Source organism: Pelophylax lessonae (assembly GCF_965119305.1).
Source record: "Pelophylax lessonae genome assembly, chromosome: 8".
Taxonomy (NCBI): Eukaryota; Metazoa; Chordata; class Amphibia; order Anura; family Ranidae; genus Pelophylax; species Pelophylax lessonae.
Genome location: NC_138775.1, coordinates 64793242 through 64817302, shown reverse-complemented (window position 1 = coordinate 64817302; position 24061 = coordinate 64793242). Strand labels below are relative to the sequence as shown.

The window sequence follows — 24061 nt, the reverse complement described above, 5'->3', positions numbered from 1 at the left end:
CACTATATCTGCCCTCCTACATTACACAGAACATGGAAATGCAATAGTTTTAGTAAACATAAACTGCTAAATACCTTTTCTCATCAGCAGTATATAGCAGTCTTGTGACTTCTATCAACATCTAGTTAAAGCTTATAGGAGGAGTTTTTATTCTGCTCTGACTGCCCTATAAGGCTGCAGGACACCTGACCCTCTGTCTGGATTGTGCTGATCACATGCACTCTCCCAAGAAAGAAAAAAAAAAAAAACTCTAGCAATACACAGTTTGTCCCCTAGGCTCTGTTTATTCAGGAGATGGTTTGGGGACTGTGGAAGGGGAGGAACAGAGAAGACAGAATCAAACAGCCTTTTTACACAATATAGAGGATTAACCCCTTAGGTTTCACAGTGAGTATAACAAGCATGCTTTACTACATATACAGACTAGTTTTACTGTTGTGGGATTAGTAACACTTTAATCCAAGGATCCCAAACACGGTCAAACTTAGCAGTCCTATCCTTCAAGATACTGACCAGCCTTTTGTTGAGCATGATCAATGTCAGCCTACTTTTTATAATAGCCAGATCTACCATTGGTTTCTTCCAAGCGGTCGCTATAGCGGTTTTTGCAGCAAGAAACAAAGTGGATTAAAGTCTGAACATGTTTGGGAGCGTCGGCAATAGGCTCATTAAGAAGAGCCACCTTGGGGTTTCCACAGGATAGATTAGGGAATTAACTCAGATCCAAAACCGGCGCACCTTAGTACAAGTCCTCCATGTGTGGAACATCGTACCGGGTTAATTATCTGTTATTCTAATCCAAGTGGGGGCAACCCAGAGAGAATGGGAGGAAGGGAAAAGAACTGGTAAAAGAGGGGTAAGGGTAAATAACTGATGGAGAATGCACTCCCTCCCCTCTCTCTTTTTTCTTTCTTTTCCTTCTTGTACATTTAAACTCAACCGGACAATCTTTGAACAATTTTGTCTCAGTGCCACTACAGGGTTTGCAGAATCTAATACATTGGAGCCCTTTTCTGCTTATTGTCAAATGTTTAATTATCTCTAACATGCTTGACCAACTTTCATGCAAGAGCTCGAACCGTTACCCTAGCTTTCACTATTAATGAGTACAAGATCTGTCTCAATTAAACTCTTTAATAATTAATCACTTAACTATGTGATGTTTCTTTTAAGTAATTGAGCAGTATTAATTTTGTTATATTTCACTGCAAACACTATTTTTTGAAAATATAAAAAAAAAAGAATGTTTAAAAAAAAAAAACAACAAAGCAATGCCACTTCACAAAACCATCAGCATAACACAAATATTCATTTTAGTTGTCTGTCCGAAAGGGTAACATTTTGGCCACTACTGTAAGGGTTGCATTCTTCCTATCAACCACCAATGTAAGGGGCCTTATTTCCACTGACTGGAAAAGAGAAATGGACAGAGGGCGCACCAGCCTAGCGCTTTATCTTTAAAACAATTTATTGTAATAGCCATGTATACACATTATACTCGCAAAACGATTATGAAACACGGGCAATAAGCAATGAGGGACCACCAGGGGTCTCCACTGGGCATCCTCAGCTGCCGCAGGCCGTGGAAGGATGTAGACGTCCAAAAAAACACTTACGCGTTTCGGGGTGTTCCCCCTTCATCAGAGCTTTGGGTTACCAAGAGTCGTTGAGAGTGGCAGCACAGCCTGAATTTACTACAATTTGGCCTGAATCGCATTTTCCGGATACCAGCCGCAAGGCCACCCCTTAAGCGCAGGAGTCATTTGCTCTTTGTACTTATTCCCACTGACCCCTGATTAATTGGTTTTAGTATGGGTCCCCTGAGATCTGAAAATGATGTTCTTCTATGATACAAATGTTGAGAAATGCTGGTTTGGTGTTTGCTATCTTTTTTTTCAAACATATTGTGGGAAAATAGAATGGAAGGTAGAGCTTGGTAGCCCACGAAGGTAATCCCAGATGAGAGTTTCAGTAAAAAGAAAGGAAAAAGTAGAAGGAAAAGGGAAAGAAAAAGAAGGTACAGTTGGAGGTTCAGAGCAACACTTTTTATAGCCTGCCAGTAAGACACATGATTTGCTAAGCTCCTAGGGCAGATATAAAAGAGGAACACTTTTCAAATAAAGGTGGGACAGAGGAAAGGTTTAGGCTTAAACAGAGGTTGTCTAGAATAGGGACAACTCCCAGCTTGGATGTCCTCATGGGCATATATAAAAATACCTTCATTCTACCACCAGCTCTGATAACAAGTCAGAATCTGCAGCTGACATATTACAGAGGAACATTTATACGAGTTCCAGTCATAAAATCCTCATGCCGGATATAAAGAATAATAGCTTGTGTTACTGGGAAGGATTGTCTCTTTACTTGTACTCCAAGCAACTATAAAACGTGCGCACTATCTTTCATTATTTTAGACACTCGCTTATATCTGCAGAGCTCACTGAGAACATCCACTGATCATTCTTGCCTTATAGTGACACCTTTTGGAGCAAAAGGAAACTGTACTTGTGTGGGTTCACATCGGCTAGCAGCATGGATAATGTTATACTCGTCTTACCATACCAATGCACGGGTGTTTTCTACAGGGGTTTCCACACACATGAACACATTAAACATGAATTTGATATTTGGGCTTTTAAATAACCAGTGAACTGAAACAAGTTATCTTTAAAGGAAAAAACTACTTATAGTGTTCAATAATACTGATATTATTGATATTGCCAAAAGAAACATATCCATTAAAGTTTTGTATAGTTTGAATGGCAGTACTGTTAGGACCTGTAATAACGATTTTTCTGCCAACGTGTAAATTATCTAGCTAGTTATATAGTTAGTCAGGTTGCAAGAAGGAGCATTTCTATGTAAGTTCACATTTTCAGAAAAAATGAAAAGGTGAACTAACACTGTACACCCTAACGCCCTGCCCCTGTTGGTGATGAGCTGTCAGTGCCCACACAGTCAATGCAGCAGTCCAGGAATTTGAAATCCCCACTTTTCTCCCTCTTCTTTGTGCAGCTTTTCTGAGACAGATCAGAGGAATTCTGAATGATCAGCGCCAGCGCAGAGTCAAGTATCACTCTGACCTGTCTCGGAACCACTGGAAAAAAAAAAGAGAAGAAAAGTAGGAATTCCAAATCCCTGGACTGCTACACCATTTACTTGGGCACTGACAACTCATGACCCACAGAGGTAAGTGTGGCAGGGACTGGGGGAGAGTATATGGTGTTAGTTCACCTTTCCGTTTTTTTCTGAAAAGGTGAACTCTTTAAGCCAGGCATGTCCAACCTGCTGCCCGGAACAGCAGGCAATGCGGCCCACTGCCCCCTGACAATTTTTTTTTTTGCTGGGGAGGAAGGAAGTCGGGTGGGGGGCTGCCTCCGAGGGGGGGGGCAGGCATGTGCAGTGTTTCTGACTCCTACCACCATGATCACTTCAAATCACTGAAGTGGTCATGGTGGTTAGAGTGTTTCTTTAACCACTTTGCCACTGCTCACTAGAGCTCTACTTCGGCAAAGTGGTTCGTTATCGTCTGGCGACGTAGACCTACCCCTTCTCGGCGGCGCGCGCGCGCCATGGGGGCTCGCTCCCGCTGTATTCAGTCACAGCGGGAGTCGGGCCAGGGGAGGACGATTGCTCTCCCCCGATCGCCGGGGAATCGAGTCTGGAGATCCGTAAACAAAGCGGGCGGATCTCCTAAGTGACAGGCAGGGTCAGATTGCGGGGTTAAGCATAGCTGAACCTGCGATCTGTCCTTGTGTCACATAGTCACCTCCCCCCACACATATCAGTAAGCACCAGGCATACATTAACCCCTCCTTCCCCAATAAAATTAACCCCTTCCCTGCCAGTGTCATTTTTACAGTAACAGTGCATATTTATAGCACTGATTACTGTAGTAATGTCACTGGTAACCCCAAAAGTGTCAAAAATGTCAGTCAAGGGTCCGATCTGTCCGCTGCAATGTCGCAGTCCCGCAAAAAAAAAATCGCAGATCGCCGCCATTAAAAAAAAAACACCAAAAACGACAGAAATCTTTCCCTTAGTTAGTAAACGCAATAACTTTTGCGCAAACCAATCAAAATACGCTTATTGTAATATGTAGCAGAAAACAAATTGGCCTAAAATGATAAAAAAATTTGATTTTTACATTTTTTGGGGGGGGGGGGGGAATTTCATATAAAAAAATGTGAAAAATATTGTTATTTTTTCAAAATTGTCGCTCTTTTTTTGTTTATAGCGCAAAAAGTAAAAATCGCACAGGTGATCAAATACCACCAAAAGAAAGCTCTGTTTGTGGGAAAAAAAGGACGTCAATTTTGTTTGGGTACGGCGTTGCATGACCGCGCAATTGTCAGTTAAAGTTGCACAGTGCCGAATCGCAATAAGTGGCCCAGACATTAGACAGCAAAATCCTCCGGTGGTAAAGTGGTTAATATCTCTCAGAAGAAATAAACCTCTGTATACTGATTCCATTTCATTTGATCATCCTCTAGTTGTGTTAAATTAGTGCAGGGGGCGCGGCAGCGCAGGAAGGGCGGGGCGGCATTTTATTACTTATATACCTTAACTATAGTATATATTTTATATGTGGCCCAGAGAAGCCAATAGGTTGGACACCCATGCTTTAAGCCAAATACAAAAAAAAAATACAGTAAAAACTTTCCAACCCAAGAACCCTAAATCCCTGGTTAATCAAGAGGAAGGCAAGAAATTCTCATAAAGGATGGTCCAAATTATTCTAATGGGGGAAATGAATCCTTCTTGATCCCTCAGGCAGTCAGATGCAATCAAAACCAATTTTATATTACTACCAGTTATACAATAATAACAATAGCTATATTTTATTTTTCCATTTTGGAACATCCCTTATTTGAAGCCAGAGTTGGCCAGAACTAGCTCATATGGAAGACTATGCCACAGATTTACAGCTCTTTCTGTATAAAATAGTTAAAACCCTTTTTTCTCCATGTGCAACAAGTGTCACCTTATCTTTTGTCATAGCCTTGCACTAAGCTTATAATGTGGACCGTGTATGTATTTATACAAGGGAGAATGCTACAGAGAACAGTGCCCACATAATGCAGGGGCCATTCTATGCAGCGTTCTGGAGCAATCACTGCTGGAGGACAAAGAAAGAGCAAGATCCTACTTTTCACATGACCGGGCTGAAGATACCTGTAAAAAAGGTATGTACAGTATATTGGCAATATAAAAAAAAAAAATGTGGAGAGAGGGAATTGGTATTGGAATTCAAGCACTGACTGTGAGTGTCCCCAACATAGAGTTCTGCTTTATAGAGTAAAGCTCTGCCGTAAGATTGAAGTTGATTCAATTTAATATAAAGAATCTTGTTTTCTGCATTTGATGTCCTGCTGGAATGTTGCAATACATCCTCACCTCTCAAAGACTACTCTTTCAAGTCTCATTCCTTCTTGTCAAACACAATGATTCTGATCTGACAAGCCTGTCAATCACAGCCACATCCTGTATATTCTCAGGTGTCCGGTTTCTACAACTTCCCCACGCCGTTCAGCAAATAACCGGAACTGCAAATCCTTTCCCAGCAGGCGACTTCATTTTTCTAACTGAAGATCTGTAAACTACCCAGAGACATAAGACAGCGCCTGCCTGGCTACTGACCAACTGCTAGAACACTCTCGTATGAATGATTATTCCAAAGACAATGAAACAAGAAAATCATATGTCCATAAAACATACATGAGATGTTTCCAGATAATATTTGATTATCCATTACTTATCAAGTGCCAACATAGTATGTGACTCTGTAAAATAGAAAAAGAGGTGGAATATACAGACCTCAGACAACAAAGACAAGATGACAGAGATGGTGAAGCTGAGAAGGAGGACCTTGCTTGAACAAACTAAAAGTGGTTGTAAAGTCACAAGGTTTTTTTACCTTCATGCATTCTATGCATGAAGGTAAAAAACCTTTTGTGTGCAGCAGATCCCTCAGCCCCCCCCATACTTACATGAGCCCCCCTCTCAATCCAGAGATGTCCATGAGAGTCTTGTCTCTCCGGGGACTCACACTCTTCATTGGCATTATGACAAATTTGCTTTTGTTTATTCTTACATCCCCAATGAATAGGTGGTGTTGCCCCCGAAACACGTTGACTGTTTTTATATGACTACTTTATCAACAGTTAAAATGATCTTGGACTCTTTATTCTGATTTTGGTCTGTCGCTCCATTTTTTTTTTTTTTTTTTATGGTTTGAACTACTGTAGGGTGCCCATCGAGGGAAGCCTTGCTGTGTGGGACCCACCTTGCCAGAACTATTGAGCTTGTTTGAAGCTTTCTTTCACCTGACTACACTTGTCAGTCTAAAAGTTCCCAACATCTCTTTGAGTATGTTTATCCAGAGCCCCTTTGAGCAGCTCAGGTGTGCACTGGGACACCAGTCCCACTGCTCTTCCTGCAACCCTTTCCTAGGACTTCTCCTTGTCCCTTTTAGGTGAGTGGGGGGCTCTGTGCTGTGTCAGGGAGCTATGTACTTGGGGAAAGGAGAGTGCGGGGAGAGTTCTGTACTGGCGTGGGGGCAAAGCTCAGTATGGAGGGGGTGGGGAGGAGAGCTCCTGAGGGAGGAGAGTGGGGGTAAACACTGGCCTCCCTATAAAGGGAGTTGGTGGGGAAGGAAGGGGGGGGGGGGTTCTGTACTGGGGTGGGGGGCAAAGCTCAGTATTGAGGGGGTGGGGGAGAGCTCCTGAGGGAGCGGGTGGGGGTAAAAACTGGCCTCCCTATAAAAAGAGTTGGTGGGGAAGGAGGGGGGAGAGTTCTGTGGGGTGGGGGCAAAGCTCAGTATGGAGGGGGTGGGGGAGAGCTCCTGAGGGAGGAGGGTGGGAGTAAACACTGGCCTCCCTATACAGGGAGTTGGTGGGGAAGGAAGGGGGGGAGAGTTATGTACTGGGGTGGGGGCAAAGCTCAGTATGAAGGGGGTTGGGGGGGAGCTCCTGAGGGAGGAGGGTGGGGGTAAACACTGGCCTCCCTATACAGGGAGTTGGTGGGGAAGGAAGGGGGAGAGTTCTGTACTGGGGTGGGGGAAAAGCTCAGTATGGAGGGGGGGTGGGGGAGAGCTCCTGAGGGAGAAGGGTGGGGGTAAACACTGGCCTCCCTATACAGGGAGTTGGTGGGGAAGCAAGAGGGGGGGGGTTGTACTGGGGTAGGAGCAAAGCTTAGTATGGAGTGGGGTGGGGGGGGGGGAGCTCCTGAGGGAGAAGGGTGGGGGTAAGCACTGGCCTCCCTATACAGGGAAGGAAGGGGGGGGGGTTTGTGAGTACCTGCACCTAATCTCTGAGAAAAAAGCCTCACATATAAGAATTGGTAATTTGCAATATATTACATTATTGTTTTTGGATTTAGATAAAATTTAAGGTCCTAAAACACTTGCATAATTCAAATCAGTGAATTACAAATTTAAGCCACACCTGCAGTAAGCGCCATTCAATCATTTCTTCCTATTCCACTAGGAATGTAGGCTGAATATATTAGAAGATATTTGGTAAACATTTAAACCGATCAGAATGTGTAAAATAGAGCCTAGAGCAGGACTTGTATTACACAGCTGAAGTGACCCAAGGTGGGAGGTAAACACAGTGCAGACACACTAAACAGTGCGGCAGAAAACTTAAACATCACATAAATCTTCCAGTTGTTATCACGGGCATGTACAGATATGTTGTGTGTGTGTTCTTTATGTTTTCTAAATGCCTAGTAAATCTAGAACACAAATAACGTATAAAACAATTAATCGTTTTTTTTAAAGTTGGGGCATCTTAGCATAATCAGAGATATTTAATGATTTCCAGTGTACATGAGTGCAACTGCTAGTGTAATGTTCTCAATCATCTCAAACCAATGATAGCCTTACAGCAGTGTGCTTTACTGGGATCATGAGCCTGGAAGTCTGTTGTGTGTACCAAATCCCTATGCCCTTTAAAGATGACCCATAGCTCAATTCAAGGTGTTTTGTTTTTTGCTTTGCATATTTACATTGGTCCAGCTTGGACCAATGTAAGTATGCATATTCTATTCTTGTGGGATCCTTGTGGAAGCAGAGGATTGATGTCAAAGCCACCACTACTACAACAACTATCCTCACTGTCTTCCCGTACCAAGTGGGTGCTCTTTTTCATAGTAACCACAGGGGGGGGGGGGGGGTCTTGCCTGGTAAGAACGCCATTCAGGGAACGCTTTGCAATTTGTTACTGAATGCAATGCATTCTCTAATTGGATGAGGTGGGGTAGATATGTTATGAACACCACTTTGTCCAATTAGAGGACACCTTGTATTCTTTAACCACTTTAATACAGGGCACTTCCCTCCCTTCCTGCCCAGGCCAATTTTCCCCTTTTAGCGCTGTTGCATTTTGAATGACAATTGCGCGGTCATGCAACACTGTACCTACACCAAATTTATGTAATTTTCCCCCCACAAATAGAGCTTTCTTTTGGTTTTATTTGATCACCTGTGGGTTTTTTCCTTTTTGCTAAACAAATAAAAAAAAACGAAAAGTTTGAAAAAAAAAAAAAAGTTTTTTTGTTTATGTTATACAATTTTGTAAATAAATAAGTTTTTTCCTGCACTGATGAGCACTGATGAGACTGCACTGACAGGCACTGATGAGGAGGCACTGATGGGGTGGCACTGATGGGGTGGCACTCATAGGCGGCACTGATAGGCACTGATATGTGGCACTGATAGGTAGCACAGATATGCAGCATTGGTGGGCACTGATAGGCGGCACTGCTGGGCACTGATAGGCGGCATTGATGGACACTGATAGGTGGCACTGATGGGCACTGATAGGTGGCACTGACGGGCACTAATGGGCACTGATAGGCGGCACTGGTGGGCACTGATGGGCACTGATGGAGCGGCACTGATCGGCACTGATGGGCGGCACTGATGGGCATTGATAGGCGGCACTGGTGGGCAATAATGGGCACTGGTGGGCGACACTAAAGGATGGCAATGATGGGCACTTGTGGGCAGCACTGATAGGGAGGACACTGGTGGGCACCACTGATGGGGAGGGCAATGGGGGGCTCCCTGAGCCCTGATTGCCATCCCTGGTGGCCGTAGTGGGCATCCCTGGGGTCATGGTGGGCATCCCTGGGGTCATAGTGGGCATCCCTGGTGAATCTAGTGGCATCCCCCCCCCCCCCGAGGGTCTGCACTGGTAATCAATGATCTGATTACCAGTGCCGACCCCCCCCCCTGTCAGGGGAGCCGCCGATCGGCGCTCCTTTACTCGTGCCTGTCAGGCACGAACTAAGGAAAGCCGATCAATGGCTGTTCCTGTTTTACTATGTGACCAGCCGTGATTGGACATGGTTGATCACATGGTAAAGAGCCTCCGTCAGAGCCTCTTTACCGAGATCGGAGATGCAGGGTGTCAGACTGACACCTCGCATCACCGATCGCCGCTCTGCGCGCCCCCGGGGGGCGCCCAGAGCTGTGTTATCCTGCCGCTGTCATATGACGTCCGGTCAGGATAACACAACCACATTCCCGCCGTCATTTTGTAATAGGGCGGGCGGGAAGTGGATAAAATGGAGTTCCACCCATTTTCGTAACTTTAGATCTATGTAATCTCCTTTAAAACGACTTTTACCAATGGAAACTTTTTTTTTTTTGCTAGTAAATACCTTAATTTCTGCTTTATTCCTCCTCTCCTCACTTCCGGGTCCGATCGGCGATGACGTCATTCGGCGATTCGCAGTGTGTGCTGGGATGTATTCCATTCCAGAAATCTCGCAAGAGCTGAGCTGTACTGTGTGTATTCAGGCCGTGACCTGCCCTGTCTCCTCTCAGTGAGTTGTACTGTATGCATTGTATTTAGGACGTGCTCTGCCCCGCCTCCACCCCGCCTCCTCTCAGTGAGCTCAGTGAGGATATAATGCTTTCAGTCCTCGCTCACTGAGAGGAGGCGGGGCGGAGGCGGGGCAGAGAACGGCGTGAATACAATGCATACAGTACAACTCACTGAGAGGAGGCGGGGCGGAGGCGGGCAGAGAACGGCCTGAATACACACAGTACAGCTCAACTCCTGTGTAATACTGCGAGATTTCTGGCATGGAATACACCCCAGCACACACTGCGAATCGCCAAGTGAGGAGAGGAGGAATAAAGCAGAAATTAAGGTATTTACTAGCAAAAAAAAAAAAAAGAAGTTTCCATTGGTAAAAGTCGTTTTAAAGGGGATTACATACATATATGTAATCCAACGTATTAAAAATGGGTGGAACTCCGCTTTAAGAAAAATACAAGGCATTCTCTAAATTGTGCCCGTGTTGAGTGAACAACCCCCTGAAGTTACCAATGCAGTAGGGCAGCCATTTGGCACAGGATCCGGAAGACAGTCTACTACAGTGATTCTTTGATTCCACATGGATCCACCAGGTATGGAATATGCATGTTTACAATGTAGGACTGATGGGCTAAGCTGGGCACAGCATCCTCTTAGCAACTGTTTTTGTAGAAAAAGTGATACCCATCCCTAATTTTTTGTATGTAACAGTATACATATGACAGACTATTTGGCAGGGTGTTAGTTTGCTTTATTTGTGTGATTTTTTTTTTTGTTTAATACATTAATTTAAAGTACCTGAGTTTGACCCGGTATCAGCCTTTGCAATATACTGCACAGCAGAGCTCAAACTGGGAGAGAGAGATACTGCACAAGAAGGCAATCAGTTGAGAATGTGCTAACAAGTGAGAGACTACCCTCTGACTAGAAAGCGTTGACAATTTAATTCATAAATCCATAACAGACAAAAACATCAGGGACAGGAGCATTTCACAAAAATGTATTCGCTTAATCATAACCATTTATAGTTAGAAGCACGCCCCTAGGGACACACTTAACCCCTGGATCTCTAATAAAGTTAACCCCTTCCCTGCCAGTGTAATTTTTACAGTAACAGTGCATAATTATAGCACTGATTACTGTAGTAATGTCACTGGTACCCCCAAAAGTGTCAAAAATGTCAGTCAAGGTTCCAATCTGTTCCCCGCAAAGTCGCAGTCCCGCAAAAAAATAAATCGCAGATCCCTGCCATTACTAATTTAAAAAAAAAACAATAAAAATTACATAAATTTTTCCCGTAGTTAGTCAACGCAATAACTTTTGCACAAACCAATCAAAATAAGCTTATTGCGATTTTTTTTTCACCAAAAATATGTAGCAAAAAACAAATTGGCCTAAAATGTTAAAAAATTTTGATTTTTACATTTTTTGGGGGGGAATTTCATATTAAAAAAATGAGAAAAATATTGTTATTTTTTCAAAATTGTCGCTCTTTTTTTGTTTATAGCGCAAAAAGTAAAAATCGCACAGAAAATCAATTACCACCAAAAGAAAGCTCTGTTTGTGGGAAAAAAAGGACATCAATTTCATTTGGGTAGAGCGATTGTCAATTGTCTGTTAAAGTCACGCAGTTATGCATCTCTTATTAGCGGCAAAGCTTTTAATCACTAGAAGATGGAACTCTCAGGAGGTACCAACTCCATCCGACGCGGTTGAATTATTAAATCAACAATGTCAGATGGAAAAAATTGTGGCTACCTTAAGTGCAACAAAGAAAATGTTTGAAGTTAGTTGGAAATCATGGTTAAATAATAGAAGATGCATAGTAACATTGGAATAGGATTAAAGCAGCTGGGATAATATAAATATTGTTAGGCAGTTTTAGACTTGCTTTACCTCCCTCCATAAAAATTAATGTTAATTGAGAGAGATTTTAAATAACGGTATTCTAAATATGGTAACCCCCTTAGTGGGAGTCAAAACTATACTGGAAGGAAGGGGAGGAGTGGTTGTTTCCCTTTTTTTTTTTTTTTTTTTTCTCTCCCTCTGGTAGTATAATGTTATAACTGACAAATTTACTGCAACAATGTTGTTTTTGTTTTTTCTATTGGATTTTGTATTATTTTTTTGTGGTTTGTATATTATTTTGGTATGTGAAAAATTAAAATAAAGAGATATTGAAATTAAAGTCACGCAGTGCCGTATCGCAAAATAGGCTCTGGTCTTTGAGCAGCCAAATCCTCCGGGGCTTAAGTGGTTAAAATGTCAACTCTTTCAAGTGGGAGTGCAGTCTCTCATCTTTTATGTGGAAATTGCTATCGGGATTGCGTATCTGATGTGCATCCGACCTCTGATTATTGAACTGCATACATCTGAGAGGCTCCCTCTTTGTGAATCATGTGCTAACAAGTGACATGCTGGTAGGAGGAGAGAGGTGCTTTGAAAATTATAAGAGGTATTGAGTTTTTGCATATTAAAAAGAGGTATGGCCATCACTTGCCTATTAGCAGCTACATCCAAAGGTCCATCATGGTAGCAGGAAGCCCAGGAGGGACTGAAATTGCACTCCCTGGTATTAGTTATTTTAAAAATGTAACATACAAGGTGCCTTATTAACGGTGGAGAATGCTTAAAAACAGTAGATGGTATTAAACTAGACCAGATTTCGGGTATGGGTATCTAAGTGCAGAGGGGTATATATCCCAGTACAGCAAAGTGAGTATGAATATAAGTGGTTAAGCTTCCAGGAAGAATCACAGAGATGAATATAGTTGGGGTAACAGGGAGGGTTAGATTTAGAGTAGGTGTTACAGGGAGGGTTAGTGTTAAGTTTATGGGAAGGATTGAAATAAGGGTTGGTGTTACATGAAAGGTTAGTGTTAGGGTCACAGTAAGGGTTAGTGTTTGGGATGAGATTACAGGCAGGGATAATATTAGGTTTACAGGGTTAGTTTTAGGGATACATAGAGGGTTAATGTTAGATTTAGGGTACAGGAAAGGATAGCATTTGCTTTACAGGAAGAGTTTGTTTTAGGGATACAGAGAGGGTTTGTGTTAGGAATGGGATTACACAGATGGTTAGTGTTAGGGTTTAGATTATAGGGATGATTAGTGTTAGGGTTTAGATTATAGGGACAGTTTGTGTTAGGGTTTACGTTACAGGGGTGATTAGTGTTAGGTTGGTCTGTAAATCTTCCAATTCTTTATTGCCACACCTCAGTAAAATAGACAAGGTGGCTAACGCGTTTCGGTGATGAGCCTTAGCGTTAGCCACCTTATCTATTTTACTCATTGAGGTGTGACAATAAAGAATTGGAAGATATACAGAGTTGCCAGCGGTCCTTTTGCTTGATGATTCCATGGTGTTTGGAGAGATTACCGCAGCCTTTGCATTTCCATTTACCTGATGGTTCCATTGTTCAGAGCAATGTGTTTTTGTCGATTAGGCAATTAGTGTTAGGGTTTATAATACAGGGAGGGTTAGTGTCAGGGATTAAATTAAAGGGACGGTGTGTGTTAGGGTTTAGGTTACTGGGACGAGTAGTGTTTGGGTTTAGGTTACAGGGAGAGTTAGTGTGGGGGATTAGATTATAGGGTGTGTGTTAGGGCTCAGATTACTGGTACAATTAGTGTTAGGGTTTCGGTTAAAGGGAGGGTTAGTGTTAGGGATGATTATAGGGACGATTTGTGAAGGGTGTTAGGTTACAGGGACAGTTAGTGTTAGAATTTAAGTTACAGGGAGGGTTAGTGTTGGGGATACAGATAGGGTTTGTGTTAGGGTTTCGGTTACAGGGAAGGTTTGTTTTAGGGATATAGGTAGGGTTTGTATCAGGTTTACAGGGAGGGCTAGTGAGAGGATTAGCTTGGGTTATAGGGAGGGCTAGTGAGAGGATTAATGTTGGGTTACGGGGAGAGCAAGCATGAAGATAATTCTTAATGTGTACCTAAAGGCAATTTTATATATATATTTTTGAATTTAGAAAGGGGGGGGGTATTTTTTTTGCCATCTGTGTCCAATTGGGGAGATTTCCCTTCACTTCTTGTCCCAAAACAGGAAGTGAGAGGAAATGACTCCAAAGTGAGGGAATCCCGGGGTGTCACCAGAACTAGTGTCCCCACTGGAAGATATCGCCTCTATTACTGTTCTGATGCCAACAGAAAATTTGGGATTTTCCTTTACTTTAACTTTTGATGATAATGGTAAACAAGACAAATAGACAAAGTGAATCTTCCTAGTGGGGGCACAGACAGCACAAAAATGAACAGGTGTTCTAATCCCTATACATTGTATCCAAATCTAAAAAAAAAATAAAAAAAAATGCCAGTACAGTAGCTATACATTAGAGTGGTTGTATTTGGAGAATGCATTAAAGGGGAACTCCACTCTGCTTTAAGTCATCCTCCCCTACGCCTCTGCCACATTTTGGATGTCATTTTTTGGGGGGAGAATGGCTACCTGTTTTTAAAAGGTATCCGCTCTCACTTTCTCTCGGATCACCTAGGTCATCCAAGCAGAAGTTTTCCTCTCCCCCTCCCTCTCGGCAGTCTTTTGGGACACATCACAGGTCCCAGAAGACTGTGGGGCCATTCACAAAGAGCAGTGCAGCTCAGGCATGTGCAGTGGGCAGCCGGCTGTGAAGCCGCAAGCACCACAGCTAGCTGCTCACAGTTATGTTGCCGGCGCTGGGAACTTAAAGGCTAGTCAAGAACTAGCCTGGGTGCGGAAGGTGCTTGATCCCTGGACAGGTAAGTGTCCTTTTAATACATATCTTTTATCTTTCTAGAGTTAACCATCTCTTTGAAGTGGTTGTAAACCCTTCCATATGTAGGGGGAAAGTTTCCGCGCTTTTGGAGAATATTAAATAAATAAATGACTGCAGCCTACCTCAAAAATATAGATAACTATATTTGGTAAATGTGAGGAAAGGGGAGGTAATGTGGCGCTGTCAGGCTAATAAATAAGAAAAATTAATAAATATGTCTTAAAGTGCACTAGTGATAGGAGAATAAGAACCAAAATATATAAAGCTTCATATAGTGAATCCTTAAAAAGTGTAAATAAAATTGAATAAGTTGATTATAAAATGTGTATCTATATAGTGATAAATAAATAGAAAAAATTAAGATATAGGTGATACAAAATCAATGTGTAATCTTAAAAGTATATGTATAACTATATAAAAGATTTGAAGTGATGTTATAAAAATCTTACATGTATAATTAAAGTGCTAATTAATCATTCAGATATATATTGTGCTAATTAGCCAAACAGTAAATAACTTTGTATAAATCTGTGCACATAAAAAAATCATAAATAGTGTCCAACAAATTAAATAGCATAAATAAATAAATAAATATAAAACGAATATATAGGAAAATTGTCCATATAAATAGCCAAATATAGCAAATATAATCGAGTCCCAGAAAAAGGGGGATGATGAAGTAGGGATTTGACAGGATAAATGGATTACAGGTCTTCCAGAATGACGGGGGTACTCAATACAGGAATCAGTGCTCCCCTCCTATTATTCCCGCACTCACCAGATGGTGGTACCCCCACAGGGGTAATAAGCGTTTGGGGTGACTCTTGGAGGTCCCTCCGAAGGTTGGCTAGTACTCCACTTAAACCCGACTTCGTATCCTATTCCAGGAAGATCCCTCCTCTTAGAGTACTCCAAAAAAGTTTGAGAGATCTCTTGCTATCTGATTTTTGTGGTCAGATAAAAAAAGAGCTCCTGGCTATGCTTTCATTCAGTTTCAGAAATAAATTCACCTTTCGAACCATAAAAAAAGAAGAAATTTTATCTCTGTTTCAGTTCCGAACTGAAACAGAGATAAAATTTCTTCTTTTTTTATGGTTCGAAAGGTGAATTTATTTCTGAAACTGAATGAAAGCATAGCCAGGAGCTCTTTTTTTATCTGACCACAAAAATCAGATAGCAAGAGATCTCTCAAACTTTTTTGGAGTACTCTAAGAGGAGGGATCTTCCTGGAATAGGATACGAAGTCGGGTTTAAGTGGAGTACTAGCCAACCTTCGGAGGGACCTCCAAGAGTCACCCCAAACGCTTATTACCCCTGTGGGGGTACCACCATCTGGTGAGTGCGGGAATAATAGGAGGGGAGCACTGATTCCTGTATTGAGCACCCCCGTCATTCTGGAAGACCTGTAATCCATTTATCCTGTCAAATCCCTACTTCATCATCCCCCTTTTTCTGGGACTCGATTATATTTGCTATATTTGGCTATTTATATGGACAATTTTCCTATATATTCGTTTTATATTTATTTATTTATTTATGCTATTTAATTTGTTGGACACTATTTATGATTTTTTTATGTGCACAGATTTATACAAAGTTATTTACTGTTTGGCTAATTAGCACAATATATATCTGAATGATTAATTAGCACTTTAATTATACATGTAAGATTTTTATAACATCACTTCAAATCTTTTATATAGTTATACATATACTTTTAAGATTACACATTGATTTTGTATCACCTATATCTTAATTTTTTCTATTTATTTATCACTATATAGATACACATTTTATAATCAACTTATTCAATTTTATTTACACTTTTTAAGGATTCACTATATGAAGCTTTATATATTTTGGTTCTTATTCTCCTATCACTAGTGCACTTTAAAACCCTTCCATATACCCAGTGAAGTGACTGGCCTCACACAGAGATGATACAAAGAGATGAAATCAATCTCTCTACATAAGCTGTACATGTTTATCTACAGTTGTCTCTTCTTTACATTCATTCAAAGTCCAGAAGTAGCTTGTCTGAGTGTTCAGAAAAAGGGGGTGGAGAGCTGAATTTACACTATGTAGAGCTCAGTGAGGAGAGCTCTGAGAGCTGATTGGAGGGAAGGGACACACGCCCCTCCACACAGCTCACAGGAAGAGAGCAGAGGCTGTCAATCAGCTGGATGTTCCTCCCCTGTCACCATTTGTCTCTTGTTGTCAGGAAAACTTGTCGGAAGTGATTCATGCTGATAGAAGAAGAATGCAGCAGCAGACAATAATGGCACTTAGTGCTCCTAATTGAGACAAGCACACACTATAGAGGGATATGCTTTGTTTATATTTCATTTGTGAGGTTTACAACCATTTAGGGTAAAAAAAAAAAAACTTTTTGTGTGGGCCCCCCCTTCCTCTTATACTTACCTGAACTCAACCTGAATCTAGCACTGTGCTCGAGAGCAGCAGCTCCCTCCCTCCTCACAGGGAAGATTGATGGCTCCGGCTTCTGTCAGTAAAATCCTGTGACAAGGGAGTCGGGGGCAGGGTAAGGCTGCACTGTCTGTGTCTATAGAATCCGACAGCACAGCTCAGGATCACTCAGACAGGTGTGCCACAATGGGAAGCAGCTTCCTGTGGCGGCAAACCAAGAAGAGAAGGAGCCAGGAGAGCCAGCAGAGGCTGGAGGTTTGGAGCTGCTCTGTGCAAACCCATTGCACAGAGCATGTTAGTATAACAAGCTTGTTATGTAAAAAACAAGGAGGTTGTGGTCCCTGGGTGGGTAAGTGTAGAGGACTTTAGGCTATAGATCTTAGAACAAGGAGTTCTTTGATCAAAGATACTAGTGCCAATTTCATGCACAATGAAAGCTAATAAACCTTAAAAAATAATATTTGCAGTAGTTGAAGATTTTCCTAATTCTCGCTACAGGGGTGTAACTACAGGGGTTGCAGGTTGCACAGGCCCCATGCCCCAGGGGGCCTGTGCAGCTCCCCTGTACACCTGGATAGGAGGGGCTGCGGGGGTAGCATGTAGAGAAATCACTGTCCTCCTTTTTTCCTTCTGTAGCTGCAGGAGGAAAATGGAGGAGATTGGTTCCTCAGTATTCTGCCCCCGCCACTCCTCCTATCCAGTTCACTTGTGTTATGCTGTCTCTGTGTCTCTGGGCCCCTGTGTGCTCCCCTGCCCCCCCCCCCCCCACTGTGCTCCCTCCCGTCTCCTGCAGGCTGCTGCAGGGGATGTGTCACAATAGAGAACCAGGAAGGGGTCGGTAAATATTAATATGTAATTTACCAGTTCCTTCCTTTTCTGAATGGACAGAGTCATAATCAGTACAAAAATAAAATAAAATGATAAAAAATAATACAATAAAAATACCAAAAAATAAAAACTACTGACACCAGTGGGTGAACTTCCAGGATCGCAAAGGTCACACCGGGGACTGGCATTCCACCACTGTGGGGAGGCCCCAAGATGGCAGGAAGGGGGCCCACTGCAGAACTTGTGAAAGGCTCCCACTTTCAGAAGGGAACGTAATAAAGGGCCCCGCAACAAGAGTAAAGGGCCCCAGGATCAGTGGGAAAAGCCCCAGGCTTGAAGGGAAGGGCCCCGGCCAGGGGTCCGTGGGGCCCTTCATGGTTTCTTGCACCGAGTCCCTGAAGGTTCTAGTTACGCCTCTGGCTTGCTAAATCAACCTAAATCAAGTGTATCAACACCAACCCAATCAGTAACCATTTGTAGCAATACCAAAATGCAATAAAACGCAGCAGAGACACAAAACAAATGTCTATGTTTGAAGTGGTGAAGCCTCTGGTATAAACTGAAGTTTGCTAAATAATATTAGTCGGTTGTCAGTTATAACATAAGTGCAGAGAGAAGTGAAGGGGGAGAGGGGACTTGTTTAAATCCTATAAGTGCCAATTATTCACTGAATGACCTGGAAAAAAACTGCGGTCTTTGTGCTTAACCTCTCCTCCACTGCAGCCTTTAATCTTTATTTCCACTGTCCTCTACTTGGCCTTTCCTAAAAGCTTGAAGGGTGTGACAGCTTTTTTGTGCGGCCGGCCGGGAGAGTTCAGAGAAAATTACAATGTAACACTGTGTGCTGCAACTTTATCCTAATGTATCGAGAACATATATAATATAATACGACTAATACAAACATTCTGGGTATGAGTTCATTAACCACTTCTGGACCGGAAGATTTTCCCCCTTAATGACAAGGCCATTTTTTGCGATTCAGCACTGATGGGTTTTAATGGACAATTGCGTGGTCGTGCAACGCTGCACCCAAATACATTTTATATCCTTTTTTCCCCACAAATAGAGCTTTCTTTTGGTGGTATTTGATCACCTGTACGATTTTTATTTTTTGTGCTATAAACAAAAACAGAGCGACAATTTAGAAAAAAAAAAAAAAAAACAATATTTTTCACATTCTGCTATATGACATTCCCCAAAAAAAAAAAGAAAATGAAAAATCTAAATTTTTTTACATTTTAGGTCAATTTGTTTTCTGCTACATATTTTTGGTAAAAAAACAAAAAAAAAACAAAATAAGCGTATTTTGATTGGTTTGCACAAAAGTTATCGCATCTACTAACTACGGGAAACATTATGTCATTTTTATTGGTTTTTTTTTTTACTAGAAATGGCGGCGATCTGCGATTTTTTCTTTGCGGGACTGCGACATTGCGGCGGACAGATCGGACCCCTAACTGACATTTTTGACACTTTTGGGGGTACCAGTGACATTACTACAGTAATCAGTGCTAAAAATATGCACTGTTACTGTAATAATGACACTGGCAGGGAAGGGGTTAACTGTACTGGTGATCAAGGGGTTAAATGTGTCCCTAGGGGCGTGATTCTAACTGTCAGGGGGGTGGCTTGTGAAGTAATCACAGAGACATGCGATCCTATATAGCAGGATCACATAGCCTCTGTGATCACTTCAGGAAGAATGACAGACGGCTGTGTTTACATCACCAGTAACATTACTACAGTAATCAGTGCTAAAAATATGCACTGTTCCTGTAATAATGACACTGGCAGGGAAGGGGTTAACAGTATAGGTGATTAAGAGGTTAAATGTGACCCTAGGGAAGTGATTCTAACTGTGGGGGGGCGTGGCTTCTGAGATGACCATAGAGACATGTGATCCTATATAGCAGGATCACATGGGCTCTATGATCATCCCAGGGAGAAGGGCGGTCGGCTGTGTTTATACACATAATGTGAGCCTAGGGGGTGTTTTCAAACTGTGGGGGGATGGGCTTAAAAAATCAATACAGAGACCTGTGTTCCTAAATAGGAGGAATACAGGAGCTATGTATTGATTCCTGAGAGAACAACGATCTGCTGTGTACAACGGCAGACTGCCGTTCTCTCTTCACGGGGAGTGATAGCGGGTGCCCGGCTGAAATTGCGGCCGCCGGCCCCGTGGATTGGTTTCCCCGCTGGCGAGTGGGCGCGCGCTCCCCCAGGATAGCTCCCCCGAACCGCTGTACAGGTACAGCGATTCGCGGGAAGCTTTCGACCTGCCACCGTATATAGCCGGCAAGTGGTTAAGGTGGTATTTAACCCGAAAGCAATCATCTATTATATTGCGGCTTACCAATTCATAGACGTGACGGCTGCATTTGTTTTCTTTTTGAGGATTTCTTTCTTTTATTTTCAACCGGTGACCCTGCTGATAAGCCTGTTGTTTTTCTATAGAACAAGCTGTCCTGCAGATGTAGCAATTAGTGGGTTTAAACAGGCCATTTACTACTGACAGAGGTGCTTACAATCATCAGCTTTTATTTATAAATGTAAAATCTTTATCTCAAAAGGAAAAAAAAAACGATTATGACTGTTTATAAAGTGTCAGCTAGAGTCTGGCTTGTTAGTATGCCTAATCTTGTAGTACAGCTAACACTTCCCTTCTCCCAGATTGACATTGCTGCTGTCCAAATGTGCCCCCTGTGCCCCTTCATTCAGTGGAGGCATTCTAATGCTGGCCATACACTATACGAAAAATCTTTCAAACTAAGGCCCCTTTCACACGGTCCGCATTCTGTTGCGGACCGTGCTCTGCTCAGCGGGGATCGATCCGCCGAGCCGGCAGATGACAGCTCCGTCTCCGCACTGTGTGCGGAGAGGGAGGTGCCAGAGCCCTGCTGCTTTCTATGGGGAATCGGATGAGAGCGGACCGCCTGTCCGCTCTCATCCGATCCCATCCGATCCCCAGGACGGATGGAAAATAGGGTTTCCATCCGTCCGGATTTCACGGACAGGATGGGATGCGGATGGCAGTGGGTTTCAGCGGACATGTCACCGCTGACATCCGCTGCTCCATAGGGCTGAATGGAGGATCCGATCAGATCCGCTTAAAAAACTGACAGGCGGATCTGATCGGAACGGTCGTGTGAAAGAGCCCTGATTTTCGAAAAACAAACGGCCGTGAGAGCAAACGATTGTGCCATCATGTAATGACCGATAATCTGTTCAATGGACATAAATGAATCCGTTGTTTTTTTTTTTTTTTTTTTCACATGTACCTAGTGCAAACAGTTTGGACGAGAAACAAATTAACCTTTCAATTTATCCTTCGTTCGGCAGAAAATTTACAAACTTGTTCTTCATTTTTTTGGCTCAAAAACATCACAACCGATTTGTGCCCATTACCTGGCTGAAAAGCAAACAAACTGTCCAAATAACCGAATTCCGGCCGATTTTTTGTATAGTGTTTGGCAAGCATTCGTCTCGGATCCCACTAATGTGATGCGGGAAAAGCACAAGATTTGCTGCGTTTCCCCGCATCGCATTGCACTTTAAGCAATCGCTTAGTCCATGCGATTGAACACCTATGCAATGCGATTCAGGTGTGGAGGAAAAAGAGGGTTCTGCCCCATTTTGGTGTGAATGCGATGCGATATAAGCCATACAAACTGAATGTGCACAGGAATGCAGTGCGAATCACATGCGATGAGCCTAGCCTTCTAGAGGGGTGGTCCTGACCAGATCACTAGGTGAAAACAGAGGGAAAAAGACAAGAAAAATGAATGCAGCCACCGCATCTAATGATTGGTAAGTTGCAATACATTACATTTTTGGATTTGGATTTATTACCTCGTTAAGGATTACCAGCTGAAAAATGTATGGATTTTAAAGGGTCACGGGTAGCATATAAAGATGTGTATATGTATGTATTATTAGTCAGATGACAAAGATCCCAGCTGTAACACTCCATGCACACATGAAGACAGAAACAGACAGGCAAGTCCACAAGCAATGTCAGTTCAAGAATTTCTTCATCACTTTTATACCTCCAAATGGTCACAAAAACATCTTCTGTCATGTGTTGCCAAAGGAAAATAAAAAAAGTTCCAGCAAAAAAAAAAAGTGTGGACTTTCTTGCTTGGTTCAGCAACCTCCCTAAAGCTCATCACACATTGCAAACTGATTGTACAAAAATCCTTCCTTGGTATCAGTCTCCTGAAACTCGCTGTGCAGCAGCACCCAGACTGGGAGAGGGAGGGCAGTACTAGGCACCATTTAGGTGTGCTACATGAATATGTTCTGAAAAAGGACGTTGCTAAAAGCAAATAGAATGTGCACTTTGCAAGTGCAGTTGCACTCTACAAAGTGCAGTTGCTCCAGAGATTAGTAAATGATGGGAAGCTCTGCTGATTCCCATCATCCAATCATGTGCAAGCAATAATGTTTTTTTTGCCATGTGATTGAGTATTCTTTGCAAAGTGACACTTCACCTCATTTACTAAGCTCTGAAGCAACTGCACTTTGAAAAGTGCAACTGCACTTGCAAAGTGCACAGTCTATTTCCTTTTTAGTAACTCAACCTCAAAGTGACAAGAGGAGAGGACCAGTGAGCAAAGGGATGATCTAATTAGTTCATTGCTGCTCCTTCACTGTCCAATCAGCAGGGAGGTAGGGAGAGGACATCACTGTGTTCCTTAACCTCCCTGGCGGTATGATTATGTCAGGAATTATGTACCAAAAGCAGTACAATTTTTTGCATGGAAATTTGGCGTTATGTATTTTAGGCCTACAATTCTTAGTAATTACTGACTTAAACCTGACCAAAACAAGAGTCTAGTAGACATCCCAGATGTGATAAATTTGAAACACAAACGCATGAATTATAATCTAATCAATAATATAATTTTATATAATATATATATATATATAATATAATAAAATTATATTATTGATGGACCACTAGCAAATATTTCACCCCCACCCCATGATAAGGGATGGGGCATATGGAACACAAACACAACCACCACTAGAGACTCAACTTGAATGATTACAGTATGTTAACGTTTACTTTTGAGATGATAAAATTTCTTCCTTTGTGATGACTGGGTTCTGAACCTTTAAATGTGTTTTGTTGAAACATTAAGATTGCGACTATGTAAGCACTCTGGATTCTTGTTGTACTGTTTTGAAAACTAATAAAAATTATTGAAAGTAAAATTATATTATTGATTAGATTATAATTCATGCAATATATATATATATATATATATATATATATATATATATATATATATATATATATATATATATATATGTATATATATATATATATGTATATATATATATATATATATATATGTGTGTGTATATATGTACATATATATATATATATATATATATGTATATATATATATATATATATATAGTATATATATATGTGTGTATATATATATATATATATATATATGTGTGTGTGTGTGTGTGTGTGTGTGTGTATATATGTGTGTATGTGTATATATATATATATATATATATATATATATATATATATATGTATATATATACACACATATATACATATACACATATACACATATATATATATATATATATATATATAATATAAATGTTATGTGTTTGTGTTTTGTGCAACATTTGAATTTCCCTCCCAGTTCCGCTCCCATGCACCATTGCTGCTGCAGGGAACGGAACCAGGAAGTCATCAGACCGACGGACGAGCGGCGGGGATCTCGGCTGGCGATCACAGCAATGGGAGATCATCGCTGGATCGCCAGGAGAAGGTAAGAAAGATTTTTTTAATTTTTTTTAACCACTTCAACTCTGGAAGGTTTTTCCCCCTTAATGACCAGGCCATTATTTTGAGATTTGGCACTCCGTTGTTTTAACTAACAATTGAGCGGTCGTGCAAAGCTGTACCCAAATACAATTGATGTCCTTGTTTCCAACCATTAAAGCTTCCCTTTGGTGGTATTTGATCACCTCTGCAGCTTCTAGATTTTGCGCTATAAATAAAAAAAAAAGCAATAATTTCGAAAAAAAAAAAAATAATATATATATATATATATATATATATATATATATATATATATATTTTTTTTTATTTTTACTTTCTGCTATAAAACATTCCCAATAAAAAAATGTAAAAAAAAAATGTAAAGGCGAATTTGCATTCTGCTACATATTTTTGGT

The 24061-nt window shown here is 41.6% G+C and overlaps 1 protein-coding gene across 6 annotated transcripts in view; it reads right to left on the bottom strand.

Annotated features, from left to right (window-relative positions):
- The window catches only part of ERC2 (ELKS/RAB6-interacting/CAST family member 2), a 1553364-nt gene that overhangs the window by 756313 nt on the left and 772990 nt on the right, over nt 1-24061 (bottom strand). The window lies entirely within an intron of this gene.